The sequence below is a fragment of the Notolepis coatsorum genome (genome assembly GCF_963971535.1).
Source record: "Notolepis coatsorum genome assembly, contig: SCAFFOLD_305, whole genome shotgun sequence".
In the NCBI taxonomy this organism is placed as follows: Eukaryota; Metazoa; Chordata; class Actinopteri; order Aulopiformes; family Paralepididae; genus Notolepis; species Notolepis coatsorum.
In genome coordinates this window covers 137,044-150,088 of record NW_028170598.1, presented here as the reverse complement: position 1 = coordinate 150,088, position 13,045 = coordinate 137,044, and positions in this window count along the sequence as shown.

Below are 13,045 nucleotides of genomic sequence, written 5' to 3'. Positions count from 1 at the left end.
CTGTTAATATATAGTGCTTCGTGCGGTGAGAATACTACCGTAGTCAGTACCCCATCGTTTCGGGCAGAGAACTGGCTGCTTACCCAGGGTGGTTGACCCTATGTGAAGCTGCACCCGAGGAGCCCCAGAGCCGACGAGCGAGTGGACCTGTATACCGGATTATTCTACCGACGACAGCCCGCCTTCCCAGGCACGGATTATGCTTTGGATACTTTGATTATTCCATGGATAAAGACCCCCGACACTGCCGTGTGTTGGAACCCCCCCCCCCTGGAGAGGACGCAAGGTGAGGAGACGCTCTGCAAGACGAGGTCTCTTCACGTCTCTCCCCCGTGGACCGGAGAGAGCCGGCCCACAAAGAGTCCACCTGCTTTCATCTGTGGTCCAAGGATCGCCGGCGCATTGAACGGCACTACAGTGGGTTCACCTGGGATACCCTTGGCCGGACGAGGCAGCTGGATTCTACCCCCCCCCCCCCCCCTCCTACTCCTGTCGGCTTACAAGCGACCGGATTAACCCCCTCTAGTGTATCCAGCCTATAATCATTAAAGTATCATTGCTGTTATTCCTTAACTATTCCAGGTCGTATATTTACCACCTGCGCCTTCAGAGATTGGACATTCTCTATTGATATACCGACGAATACTCCTTGCCATAAAAGTGCATACTATTTCAATTCATAAATGTAATTAAGTGATTAAGTGCTTATTCTACACACCATCGCTGTGTAGGAAATAAAGACCTGTTTCTAATTCGTACATTTGTGTTGGATCCGTTTCATCTACGTGAGAGTGTTCATGATAATATATTTATGCCGTGTACTGGGTGGCCGAATATTAAGTACAAAGGTAGTGGTAGTAAGTATCATATCTAGTAATACAGTCAGGGAATTGTACCCCTCAGTTACAATTGGTCCTTCGAGCCGGATGGGTAATTAGTGTAATATTAATATAGTGTTATTAATATTGAAATGGCCTATGATGAACACTCCACGAAACGATCCTCCTAACCAACGCCCGCAGCGCGAACGACGGCTCCCTCAGTACTTAGAGGCTTACGCTGTCAGTCAACAACCTAGTCTTCTACTAACAGTAAACGCGGTAAAACTAGAAAGTAAAAGTATGTCTAACCCCAACGCCCAGACTACCCCGACCATAGAGGCCCCTACGGGCTCTAATGTAACTGACCAAGTTCACGGTGGGGACCAGTGGGAACCAGACATGACTTCACACCCCGCCAGTACTGAAGAAGTAGTCCCCGATGAGTCCCGGGAGGAATACAACGCTACCGAGAGAGAACTCGGCACGGAAGAAGACGGGGAGAGCACCGTGGAGATAGAGCTCCAAGGCTCCGCAAGGAGTACCCCGAGGGAAGGCTCCCCTATACAACCGCCTTCTCCCAGCGAGGCAGAGATGACACTACAGCAGGCATTCCTCGTCAGCCTGAAAGCCTCTACTGAACGCGATAGACTCCAGGGTGAACGCGATCGATTGCAGATACAGCAACGGAGCGAAGAAGAGCACATACGCCTGGAAATAAGACGCATTCAGATGGAAGAGAATGTGGCCCGAGACCGAGCAGACAGCCAGCGAGCAGCTGCTGGTGCTCTACGGGACGCAGAGCGCGACAGACAGCAGTCGCAACTAATAGAACAGCTGATCAGACGGACAACACCCTCTCCCTCCGCCAGAGGCTCCAGGAACTCGTCTAGACACACCTCCAGGGCGGCATCCCCTAGCCGAGTAAACAACCCTGAACTTGACCAACAGACGAGGTCTATACCCCCAACAGACCACCTCCCCCCACCGGTCCAAGCGAGACCTAGCAACCGGGAAGGAGCAGCATATCCTGTGGAGAGGCTAAACCAGAGACTACAAGCACTGGATGACCTAACTGAAGACGAAGAGGAAGAGGAGGAGAACCACGCCCGAAGACAGCACAGTACTCTACCGGACCAGGAGGTCCGGTACAGCCCAGGCTATACTCCCGCGGAGCTGCGCTACAGACCCCCGACTCTATACACGGGTGAGCACGACGCACGACCCGCACCGAGGAACAGCACCTGGACAAGCGGGCCATGGTACACTGCCGGTACCAGCCCATACCAAGGAGCGGGAGGAGACTCGCCTAGGAGGCCTCTCCCCCAACGCTCGCCGATGTATCCACAGTCAGCGTCATACATTGGCACGCCTATGGTACCCGACTTCACCCAAGAGAACCGGGCCCAGTATACAGAACTCCGCATGTGTCTGGAGACCATGTTGGTGGATGTAGTGGATGAACGCCACAAATACGCCATCCTACTGCAGCACTTAAAGGTACCCCGCGCACATAATATAGCGCTCGCCTACGCGACTTCCACCACCCCATACACAGCAGCGCTGGTAGCATTGGACCAGAGGTATGGGCGCATATGGGATTACGTGATCCAGGAGATCCGACACATCGACCGCTTACCCCCAGCAATAGACAATCGAGCACTGGACGACCTGTCCATCAGAGTGCAGTCCCTGGTAGGGATGTTGGGAGCGCAAAGAGAGAAGGGGAAGTATGAACTTTACGCCAACTCAAATGTGGAAAGGATTCTGGAGAAGCTGCCGCCCGCTCGTCAGGAGCGCTTTAGGCGGCAGAGGGACCACAGAGACCCGAATGGCCCCGAACCGAACCTCCTCGATCTAGCAGACTTCCTGGCGAGAGAAGTCAGCAGCCTACGGCTAGATACATTCGGACGGAGCACCCCTGGCTCCAGAGAAGGAACCAGACGACTAAATGATGGAAGAAGATCGGTGACTGTGATGCACCAATCGGAGTCAGTACCGAGCAGCAGGAGCCACAGTACCCCCTCCAGAACGGAGAAGTGGAAGATAGTGTGCCCCTACTGTGAGAAAGAACACTGGCTAGCGCAATGTGACTCCTTCCCCAAGCTGAACGCGGAGGAAGCAGGTCAATGGATAAAGTCCAACAAGCGCTGTTTTCGCTGTGCGCGCTCACACATGGCAGCCGAATGCCGCTTAAAGAAAAGGTGCACCAAGTGCGATGGAGCCCATCTGGACATACTTCACGACAGTAACAGACGCCGCCCTTCACCTGCACCATCCAGCCGCAAAGCGAGCGTCATGTACATCGATCCCGCCAGCAGCAGTGGAGCCCGAGTACTCCTAAAAGTAGTGCGTGTGACACTAAGCTACCAGAATAAAGTCCTGGACACTTACGCCGTCCTCGATGACGGGTCAGAGAAGACCCTGCTGCTCGCCTCCGCTGCGGCCCAGCTAGGGCTGCGGGGAAGCGAAACCCAAATGACAATTCGGACAATAAGACGAGATTTGAAGACGATAAAGGGCGAGAATGTCTCATTCTCTATCGCAGCAAGCGGCCAGCCTGAGCGACGGTACCAGATTGCAGACGCTTTCACCAGCCAAGAAATAGGACTGTCGCGGTACACATACCCCGTCGCCAAGCTGATGGAGAAATATGCACATCTGCGCAAGTTACCGATCCCGCTCATAGACAATGCTATGCCGACCCTGTTGATAGGCTCCGACCATGCAGACCTCATTGTCCCGATAGACCGGGTTCATACCGGACCCCGAGGCTGCCCTGCAGCAGTCGAGACCCGTTTGGGATGGACTCTCCAAGGCCCGCTCGCCAAATCTCTCAACCGAAGTACAGCCACTAGATGTCTCCACTCCCGAGTCACAGAGGGAGAAACCGCACTCCTGCAACACGTAGAGCGGCTATGGACCCTGGAACAAATGCCCTTTAAGAACGGAAAGAAAAACATTCGCTCTAAAGATGACATTTACGCCATTCACCTCCTCGAGACAGGGACCAAGAGAGTCCCGGTCAACGGCGTGTTGAGATACGCCACGCCACTCCTGCGGCGAGAAGGAATGCCTACTTTCCACGCCAAGACAGACGCCACAGAACGGTACCTGCTGAACACGGAGCGGCGCTTAGCCAAGAACCCCGCCCAAGAGAGTGTATACCGCGCTGAGATTGAGAAGCTCATCACAGCGGGACACGTCACAAAGATGGACATTAAAGAGGCTGACCAGACCACTGAATCGTGGTACGTGCCCCACCACAAGGTCCATCACAACGGTAAAGACCGCATAGTATTTAACTGCAGCTACCAGATCGGATCCCAAAATCTGAATAAAGAGTTACTGCCCGGTCCCACACTCGGCCCCTCCCTACTCGGCGTTCTACTCCGCTTCCGCCAGGAAAAGGTGGCCATCAGCGGGGACATTAAAGGAATGTTCCTGCAGGTGAGATTAGTAGAGGCGGACAAGCCCCTGTTACGGTTCCTATGGAGAGAGAAGCCAGGAGATGAGCACCCAGCCATCTACCAATGGGAAGTCCTCCCCTTCGGAACGACGTGCAGCCCCTGCTGTGCGACATTTGCACTACAGAAACATGTAGCAGAGGACCCAGCAGCGGACGAAGAGGTCCGACACAGCGTAAAGAACAGCTTCTACGTAGACAACTGTCTACAAAGCCTTTCAACCCAGGAAGAAGCCGAGGCTCTCCTGATTAAACTCCGCGCCTCATTGATCAAAGGCGGCTTTGATCTCAGGCAGTGGGCCAGCAGCGATCCGCAAGTACTGCGCAGCCTCTCCTCCGAGGACAAGGCAGCCAGCAGCGAGACCTGGATGGCTACAATCCCGGGAGAAGCCCAGGAGATGACCCTGGGATTGGTGTGGCGATTCAAAACAGATTCGCTTCACTACAGACACAAGCCCCTGACTACGGAGCAGGGAAGGCCGGCGGCGGCGCCGACCACCAGACGGAGTGTGTACACAACACTCGCCCGACAATATGACCCGCTAGGATGTATTCTACCGTACACCACCAGGGCAAAAATGATTGTACGAGCATTGTGGGACAAGGACCAGGGCTGGGACGACCCCATTCCCGCACACCTTGCATCCACCTGGAGAGAGTGGGAGATGGAGCTCCACTCACTCCCAGGCGTTAATATGCGCCGAAGCTACTTCCCACCCACGGTGAGGCCAGAGACATGTAAAATGGACTTACACGTCTTCAGTGACGCCTCAGAGGTCGCATACGGATCAGTAGCCTACTTGCGGGCCCAAGACAAGGGGGGAGAGATCTACACAGCATTTGTCCTCGCCCGCTCGAGAATAGCCCCACGCAAGCAACAATCTATCCCACGTCTAGAGCTCTGCGCAGCCCTAGCCGGAGCGCACCTAGCCACGCTCATCCAACGTGAGCTCACCATACCGGTGTCTAGAACAATCCTGTGGTCAGATTCCACGACGGTACTCGCCTGGATCAAATCGGACTCATGCAAGTACAAAGTCTTCGTGGGAGTCAGAGTCACCGAGATTCAAGACTTAACCGAAGAGTTAACCGGAGAAACAGAGTGGCGCTACGTTGATACAAAACAGAACCCAGCTGACGTCATCACCCGGGGGATGCCCCTGGATGACCTCACCCGTCGCAATGTCTACAGTGACGGCCCCGCATTCCTAAGACTCCCGGAAGGACAGTGGCCCATGCCTATCCCGAGGGAAGCAAGTCCAGAGGAGGTGGAAATTAAGAAGTCTGTGTTCTGTGGATTGAGCACCGTAGCCTCCACCGACCCTAACATAGACGATTGCACGTCCATAGAGAGTGCACAACAAAGAACATTCCTGCGGTACCACCCGGAGTGCAAGTCCCCCGCTGATATGTCAGCAGCTAACTACGAGGAAGCAGAATTGCTTCTACTGCAGCGAGCCCAGAGAGACTCGTTCCCCGATGAATTGGCCTGTCTACAGGGAGGAAAGCCCGTCCCATCCGACAGCAGATTAATTCACCTGGCCCCCGAGAGCGACGCTCATACCCTCATCAGAGTGGGTGGTCGCCTACGCAGAGCCCCCAATCTACCGGATGACATTAAATACCCGATCGTATTGAACAGCCGACACAAGGTCACAGAGCTGATTATAAAGAAATACGATGAGGATGTACATCACGCAGGAAGAGTCTTCGCGGAAATCAGACGTCGTTACTGGATCCTACAAGGAAGAGAGGCGGTACGACGCTTCCAACGAACATGTCTAGACTGCCGCAAGTGGCGCGCGCAGCCCAGCATACCAAGGATGGCTGACCTTCCTCCATGTCGCCTCCGAATCGGTGACAAGCCATTCCACTCAACGGGTATGGACTGCTTTGGCCCGCTGCACATAAAGAAAGGAAGAGGAACCGAGAAGCGGTGGGGTATTGTATTCAAATGCATGACCACCAGAGCGATACACATCGAGCTTCTCCCGACCATGAGCACAGACTCATTCCTTATGGCCTTCCGAAGATTCACATCACGGAAAGGAAGACCGTCTACCCTATTGTCCGATCATGGGACAAACTTCAAAGGCGGCGAAAGAGAGCTGAGAGAGAGCTTCCAAGCTATGGGCCCAGAACTTAAGACCCACCTCGCTCCAGCACAGGTTGATTTCCAATTCAACCCCCCAAACGCACCCCACTTCGGTGGCACTTGGGAACGAGAAGTGCGCTCCATAAAGACAGCCCTGTACGCAGTACTTGGGGCCCAGACTGTGGCGGAAGAAGTCCTAATGACAGTCCTCACGGAGATTGAGGGAGTACTTAACTCGAAGCCCCTCGGATATGTCTCCAGTGATGTGGCGGATATCGACCCAGTTACCCCCAACACACTCCTGATGGGGCGGCTAGATCCTGCATTACCACAGACAATGTACCGGCCTGAAGAAGCGAACGGCCGACGAATGTGGAGGTACAGCCAAGTATTAGCCGACAAGTTTTGGAACAGTTTCCTACTGCACTACCTACCGTCTCTACAGACCCGCCAGAAGTGGGTAAAGGAGAGAGACAATTTGACAGAAGGAACAGTCGTCATGATTATTGATCAATCACTGCCCAGAGCTATGTGGCCGGCCGGCCGCGTAAGCAAAGTGATCACCGGTGCCGACGGCAAGGTCCGAGCAGCTGAAGTGCTCGTCCAGGGTCGCACTTACACCCGTCCCGTGGCAAGGCTCATAGAACTGCCTCGACTCCCAGACACAATCGATGATGACCATGACCCTACAACCCTATGACTTTGTGAAGTTGACTGACCCCTACAGCAAACCCTTATGTGTAAATAGACAACGCGATTAATCTGTCTCTGTTTAACTGATTAGGTCTGGGACCTATTCAGGGGGTGGCTGTTGTGAAGGGCCAGATTAAACCGAATATATATATTTATTTATATATATATATTTAATTGTATTTGTATATTCTCTAATATTCCCTGATATCCCTTGTATATTCCTTGTACAATATGCATTGAATATCCATTCTAGCCTACTGAACATCCCATAATAGTCTCCATTCTACTATTGGTCGAGACCTTGGTGCCAGGCTGCCATACCCCTCAGACCCAGTTCAAACGTACCGCTCGACATGTACGAACAAGTCCTAGTTCCGCGTAGGAATTTGGCTACCGCACCACTAATGGGACTATTTGTTCATAGTGCGTATATATACTGCGCTACTAAAGTAGGACTTTCTTTTTCAGTCCAGTTTCTTACCCTCCAATAGAGTCACAGACGTAAAGCCTCCCCGCGACGCCACGTGTGGGAGTAAGGCCAAGTTCGCCTACCATCGGTATTGAGACATCGTGTATATTAATATTTGAATAGTCATATTTGGCACTATATCGTCGAGTTGGACGTAGTCTATTAAGCTAATAATAGTCTGTTAATATATAGTGCTTCGTGCGGTGAGAATACTACCGTAGTCAGTACCCCATCGTTTCGGGCAGAGAACTGGCTGCTTACCCAGGGTGGTGTGAAGCTGCACCCGAGGAGCCCCAGAGCCGACGAGCGAGTGGACCTGTATACCGGATTATTCTACCGACGACAGCCCGCCTTCCCAGGCACGGATTATGCTTTGGATACTTTGATTATTCCATGGATAAAGACCCCCGACACTGCCGTGTGTTGGAACCCCCCCCCCCTGGAGAGGACGCAAGGTGAGGAGACGCTCTGCAAGACGAGGTCTCTTCACGTCTCTCCCCCGTGGACCGGAGAGAGCCGGCCCACAAAGAGTCCACCTGCTTTCATCTGTGGTCCAAGGATCGCCGGCGCATTGAACGGCACTACAGTGGGTTCACCTGGGATACCCTTGGCCGGACGAGGCAGCTGGATTCTACCCCCCCCCCCCTCCTACTCCTGTCGGCTTACAAGCGACCGGATTAACCCCCTCTAGTGTATCCAGCCTATAATCATTAAAGTATCATTGCTGTTATTCCTTAACTATTCCAGGTCGTATATTTACCACCTGCGCCTTCAGAGATTGGACATTCTCTATTGATATACCGACGAATACTCCTTGCCATAAAAGTGCATACTATTTCAATTCATAAATGTAATTAAGTGATTAAGTGTTTATTCTACACACCATCGCTGTGTAGGAAATAAAGACCTGTTTCTAATTCGTACATTTGTGTTGGATCCGTTTCATCTACGTGAGAGTGTTCATGATAATATATTTATGCCGTGTACTGGGTGGCCGAATATTAAGTACAAAGGTAGTGGTAGTAAGTATCATATCTAGTAATACAGTCAGGGAATTGTACCCCTCAGTTACAACTATGATACTATGACAATACTACTACGCACTCGGGAGTGTAGCACTCAAGTTCGGCACTGGTAGGCGAACAAGGTTTTGGTACAATATACAAAATGTACTGAGCTTGTGTCTCGATGAAACACTGTCGGTAACATACAGTATAAGCTGCCTTACCTTATACTTCCATGAATGTGTTTGGTATCTTACCGAACTCATTTCAATTAGGCAGTTTCAGGATCTATAACACTACCTTATGCATATACTGCACCTTATGTGACACTGTGAATAATGTGAATAGTTAGATAGTAAATTATACTGACCAAATTGACCTAATTGTTTACACTGCCTGTATTGTTTTTACTACCTGTACCACCCCCCCCCCCTTCCCCCATGCTGCTATGATGCCTGAATTTCCCCAAGGGGATCAATAAAGGAATATCTTATCTTATCTTAGTTCATTTTCACATTTTAATTGAAGTTTAATAATATAATGTTAACTTTTCTCCTTTTAACTTTTCTCCTCTGCTCTTGTAGTTTTTGAGAAGGTACAGTAATTCAAGACAACATCTTTAATGTTTGCCTCTAGCCATTCAGACAGTGCCAACAGCTTTGCCTAGAAGCAAATTCAGTGTCTCAGTGCCTGTGTGTGTGTGTGTACAGTGTGCTAGCTAACTGTGCAACCTCCGCCCCGTGCTAGCTAACTGTTAACCGTTGGCTGTGTGAAAAGGTTGAGGTGTGTTGAAATGGCACACCATGTGAGAATGGCATTTAAAGTCTAAATAACACAGTCGTCGGATATGAGGGAGGATGTTCCTCCAGCGCCGTTAATGGGCTGACCTCTTGGATACGGAAACCTTTTAGCTACATGATAATATATGGCAGAGGGGTTGTTGATTCGGTCTGTTGATTCATCTAGTTAGCTAGCGGCATACAGTATTCCATGATGGTGATATTCATGAAATCCATGTAAGTATTACCACCCCTAAGTGAATTATTTATACTTTCAAAGCAAGATATTTTTGCATACATGTTTTTCATTCAAGCTGTCGTCAAATCGGATTTCCAAGTAATGCAGCGGCTAGGGTTCAACTGCCATTTCGTCACCACCTGTATGTTACTATAGGGACCTTTGTGACAGCACCTTGCCCCCCAACTGTACCCCTCCAACCCGAGAACAACACTTTGTGACAGGCAACCGAGTGTTGAGTTCCTGGGTCCATGGGAACCCCGTGATTAACGCCACATGTCTGTGTAATTCCCAGCGTTTAGTGTCCCGACCAATATCCCGGACATCCGACACACGGCCAGATGTACAAAACCAATGGACGAGGGGAAATAAGACTCTGTCGTCAGTTCAATCAAGCAAATGTTCTGATCAATCCCATTGACGACGGAGCCCCAGGCGGAATGTGCCGGGGAGACTTTTAGAGAAAACGACGAGTGTTCCCCAGTTGAACATAAGGCCCCGTGGTTTCCAGCCGTGTGTGTACTTAGGGTGATTACCTGCTGCAATCCATGTATGGGCCTGGTAGTCTTAGCAGTATGGATCAAGTAATGATCCCCCTCCACAGCAATCAATAGGCCAAAGTGTCACAGAGAGAGAGAGAGAGAGAGAGAGAGAGAGAGAGAGAGAGAGAGAGAGAGAGAGAGAGAGAGAGAGAGAGAGAGAGAGGAAAAAGGGCTCAAGAGGTGAGGGAAGAAAAGCGAGAGTTTGTGATGGACAGAGAAGGAGAGAGAGAGAAGATGGAGAGGAGCTATTAGTGTGACCTCTCACCCCGTAGCTCAATGATTCAGAGCTGGGAAAGAACTGCGAGAGAGAGAGAGAGAGAGAGAGGAGGGTGAAACTCTCTGGTCCTCTCAGATGGATGCAGCCAGGTGGCCTCTTGAGCCAGATAGCTAATCTGTCTCTGTCTCCACTCGCTGCCAGAGGGGCCTGGGTCTGATAGAGGATCAGATAATGGACCCCATCTCTGTTCCAATATCATCAAGTGTTTCTCTCACTCGCAGCGAGGCAGTCTGGCTTTCAGAGTGCTGTGTGCAACTGTGCATTAGTCGTTTGTGGCCAACAGGCCTCGCTACGCTATGCTAACCGTGCTGGAGTTGAGCTTCAATGTGAAGGGACATTTTACTTCATTTATTCTTCTTTTCGTCTCGTTGAGTTGAATTGTACAGTTAATGATCAGTACATTCCACAAACTGGGCAACATTTTGCTGTTATAGTATGTGATTTGGTTGCTGTGACTGAAATTCACTCTGAATGACGATTTAATGGGGTCTTTTAACTGTATGGTTAGACATCACACTCCTAGGCAGAGCTGTCTCTATGCCTGTATGTCACAGCCTGCTAAACACCTCTGCCCAAGAGAGTGAACATTTGTACCAAATCGGGACAACCACAACCAAATTAGTTTGAAAGAAAATGCGGCTATAACATTGAATTGGGTGTATACAGACTAGAGTATCCTTAACTCTTTGGACGCCACGGACTTGAGCATCGTTTGTTCCTACCACGCCAACGCTCTAAGAGATAGGAATAAGTGGCTGTGTTTGCAGGGCTATATCTATATTCTATATTATAGCTATGGATACAATACTATGGCCATTTGACATCAACTACCTATCGTTCAATATGTGAAAAATAATACATTTATTCATCCATACGTTTGCGTGTTATACCATGGTGAATATAAGTAAAGTTTTAGAGTGATGCTGTCTAATCCCAGAAAACGACGATATGCAGCAATACGTGAATTTCACTAAGAATGTTGGCGTTTCTCGCCTGGACACGCTACTATTTCCAAATCAAATGTATATAATAGGTAATATGTTTCATCATGAAAGGGGGGGGGTAATATTTTTATGATTTGATCGTCACCAACGGCATACGTTGTGGAGTAACGTTACACACACACGTTGCGATCGATGTGAAATCATGGTTGGATCAAAGCACGATTGATGTCATATAGTCCTTACCTTCACTAGGAGGTACCCCAAAAAGAATATTCCAATTGTCTGATAGCGAGTCCCAGTATTGGTGTCCATCGTGTCGCCAACATAATCCACCACAACAGATGCATCGGGGGCATTTGACGATTCTCAATGCGATCGCGATAACCGCTTAACTCGCCTGACAAAGAAAACTGTGCCCGGAGACATTTGAACGTAACACAGGCCAAGATATAAGGTTGCAAAGGGTGCTTGATAGTGCCACCTGGTAGGATGCAGCCGGTATTGCACTTTGGCAATCTCAGGATGATTCCTCATGTTAACCCCGATGTCTGTGTGCCTGTAATGAATAGAAATATTGAATAAAAGAAATAACGATGAAAACCCGACTGGCGAGATAACCCGACTATCCTCGGGTCTGGCGCTGATTGAGTTAATAACTTATGTTCAGTTATGCAGTGATGTAGTTATCAGAAAAGTAAACAGACTATAGTGCTATGTATTTTTTGCATTAGGAAATCATACATTTATGGCTACGTTCTTTGTCGTTTCCATGGACACAGTGACTAAACAAGACTACACAGACGGAGTGAAATTTGTATTAATAAAAGACGCTAACAAATATGGGGGGGGGGGGAATAATATAATATTATTTATTCAATATGTTAAAGGTAAATAATATGAGTAAAGATAGCACCCTTCATGTTGGGGGCAGAGATGTTTGACAGTGGAATGCAGTGGAACGTCATCCAACTCTCTGCATAGGAGAATGGACAGACATACTTACTGCTTGTTAAACATTGGTCATAGACACAGGTAATGGAATCTTGCCTTAGGTTAATGCTGGCAGTTCCTTAATGACACACGACAGCACACAATATTGAATTAAGGTGAGACAACCCATCGCCGCCTTGGCCGTCTCGCATACATACACTGTTGCAAAACAGGCCATCCTCCATCCAAGTTCACTGCTATAGGGAAACTGACTGTAATGGTAGGATGGCTATATCTAATTACAAAAGCTACAGGGACACATTCGGCCGGACATTACGGAATGGAGAATGTTAAAGCAACAATTAGATCAGTAACACAAATATCCCATTTTATGAAAAACCCATCACCTGGGAAGCATTAAACATAATGGGCGTTGATGGCAGTTTAGAGGGGTGTAGGTCAGAACAGTAATCACATTCAGTGTACTCGCTTTTGGATGCTTTTTGCTATATTTTTACTCAAGCAGTTTACTGAATACAGTTGACTTTGAATTCTACAGTTGCATGTAATACTCTGGCTGCTTTGTGTTCTATTGTGTTTACAGCAATGTAGCTGTTCCAGTCTTCCTGAATCTAGCCCACAATGCAAAGTGTCTAGCATCCACTTTTGCCGTTAGCCTACATTAGTAACCGTACTCCTATTAAACATTACAGCTATGTAAGCTACTAAATGCTACAGCCACTGCTAGCTAGTGTTAACCAAAGATGGTACTGCTTTTGCATTGTGGGGT